Source organism: Poecilia reticulata, linkage group LG10 (genome assembly GCF_000633615.1).
Source record: "Poecilia reticulata strain Guanapo linkage group LG10, Guppy_female_1.0+MT, whole genome shotgun sequence".
In the NCBI taxonomy this organism is placed as follows: Eukaryota; Metazoa; Chordata; class Actinopteri; order Cyprinodontiformes; family Poeciliidae; genus Poecilia; species Poecilia reticulata.
This window is the reverse complement of record NC_024340.1, coordinates 7,266,104-7,268,922: the sequence shown is the minus strand read 5'-3', so window position 1 is coordinate 7,268,922 and position 2,819 is coordinate 7,266,104.

Genomic DNA, 2,819 nt, shown 5'->3' with positions numbered 1-2,819 from the left:
TGTGACTAAAAAAAGGTCAGCAAGTGGCTTCTGAACTTTCCRATGGAAGCAAAGGTTTATAATTTATGGTGGTTTTCTACAAGTCCATCTGGAGAAAGCCCGACCCCTACGACACCAAATTGCTTTTGGTTAAGAGACACAGATTACAGGCGATGTTCAATCGCCCGTAATCTAAAAGCGGAGAAAGCGGAGCATGATTGTTGATTTGTTTCTGCTCTCTGTTCGCCCTGCGATTGACTTGAGTTGTGTTTCAACTGTGTTTGCTCCGTCCACGCATGAAACCCCACAGCGTGAGTGGAGTGGAGATGAGAAAAAGGCAGGCGGCTCACATCGAGGCTCCACCCCAGGCCACTGGACAGCCTCGACCGAATACCTGCTGCCTCTGCTGGTGCGGCTGCTGCAAGTGTCTGTGGYAAAGCAAGCGACACGTTTGACCGCTAGCGCCCATTCTATTTGTACATCTGTGAAAATGAGGCAGATAATCTGCGAGGGGAAAAAAAAAATCAAGCTTCTCCACGCTCCTGGTCAAAAACAACCAATCAAAGCCAGGAGGAGGGTCTAACCACTGTCCATCACAATTGGGTATGGGCTGCAAAATGTGCCAACAGCGAATAAACGACTTAAAGCTGTTTATCCTAGCCTGATCATTCTACTGACGGGGAAAACCTGTACTTAATCAGAGAGAAAGGGAGAGGTTCTGAGTGGCACATACACTAGGATGATTGACAGCGCTAAGGCCTTCCTCTTAAATCTGATTGGGTTTTTTACATTTTTTAAAAWTTTTTTTCAAATGTTGCATACTGTAACTTCAAGGAAGGAAGCAGTACAACAAGGCTGTTTTTAAAATGGTCGGCGTTTCAGTTTACATCTACAAAGCCTTGCAAAGCTTGTYCACATTCCATCATATTCCCCCATAAAATGCCTGTAGGGATTTTCTAAATAGTATATGAAAAGTGCGGCAGGGACGGGTTTGAATCAGGTTAAAGCAGCAGGATGTTCTGCAAGGTCTAAAAGCGTCTTTAAACGATTGTCATCTTAAGTTTAAGCCTCAAATGTTGTGAAATACACCCAAACCTTTGGAACAAAGTTTCACATTACTTTAAGACATTTTCCAGCTCACAAATTTGAGCTTCTACTTATGTCACATGTAGAGAAATAGCTTTGATGAGACTGCCAGCTAAAAGAGTGGGCAATTTTAAAAGATTAATTTAGCAAATGTACACAGTGGTCAAAMGCAAAATCTGAAAATAAAACACACACTTTGAATTTAGTTTTTAAATAAGCCTGCTTATTGTGGAGAATGTTATAAACCCTTTCTTTATGCTCCTCTTACAGTAACACAGCTGACATTAGCTGGTTAACTAGCTGGGCTGTGGGCTTACTAGCTAGMCAACAGTCTGATATGCCGCTCAAGGAAACTGTAGGTTCAAAAATGATTACCATGGCAACACTAATGGGTAACACCCCTTTGGCTTCTACACCAGACTTACCAAAGACAATTAAGAGACCAACCCACACAGGAAACTCAGCTCGTCCCGGAGTCTTCTCTTACATTTTATGAAGTGGACATTCAACCAAGAGAGATTTCGTCAGATCTCCCTCAAAAAAGAGATTTTATGTGAAATGACTTCCTGGGTAAGAGACAGTAAATTACTTTCAAAACTGTGATAGACCAGTAAGACCAGAAACATGCCAACAGTTCTGGTTGATAAGTTTGCTGTTGTTGTTTTAAAGCTGTTTCTTTATAACAGCTTTATAAAGAAACGGTTACATACAGGGGTGAAAGTAAGGGGGTACGGCAGGGTACTGCGTACCCCTAAAAGATTTAGCGGGGGTACGCAGTACCTGCAAGAGAGAGGAGCGGCTGTCTGCTGGAAAAAGATCAGTGTTCACTGTGCAGCAGTGAGAGAACCCACTAATCAGCCGTGACTGATTAGTTTATCAAGAACAATCTAAAACACGACTTAATCAGTTAATAAATACGTTTTTTTTTTCTCATTTCATATTGTTTCTGAACTGTTYGTGCTTTGCTAGAGCAGGGCTCCAATAATACGTCGATCTCGGCATTTAGGTGACAAACTGAACGGCGCCAGGTGGCTGAGAGCAGCACGTCCTCCTCTGACTGGCTTAAAACGTTCCTAACTTTATTAAAAAACAACAAGACTCCCCAGCCGGGGAAGGGTTGAAAAGGTAAGCGTCAAATTCATCGTACTCGATAGACTCATCCTTATAGCTACTAGTGTCAAACATCACCCCTGGAAGTAGCTTATTGCAAAGCTTCCTCACTCCTGTGGTGAATGCGATCTTCTCCATTATCAAAATCTTTGTTCAAAACGGTGCTAACAATCAAAGTGTTGTTTGGATATAACCTCCTGTTTTGAGATCCAAGCATTCATAACCTCAGAAAAACATTTGTTCTGGTTCTGGTGCAACGTATAAAAGAAAAAAAGATAAGTAGCACAACGTTTACTTCAAGATATTTATTGTTGTATCACTGTCAACTTGTCCTTGTTTACATAAAATGTAAATTAAGAGAGAGATCATCTCAAAGCAGAAAGGGGTACAGTATACAACACGTCAAACATAGGTCCMGTGCAAAAACAAGCTAACAGAAGTTTTACTAACTACRTGACTAAGAATATTAAATTTTTTCCACATACATGTATGTATGCATGTATGTATGTATATAGATATACACTGCTCAAAAAATAAAGGGAACACTTAAGTGTTCACTTAAGTGTTTAAGTGTTCCCTTTATTTTTTTGAGCAGTGTATATACATACATATACACAGTTTATATATATATATATATATATATA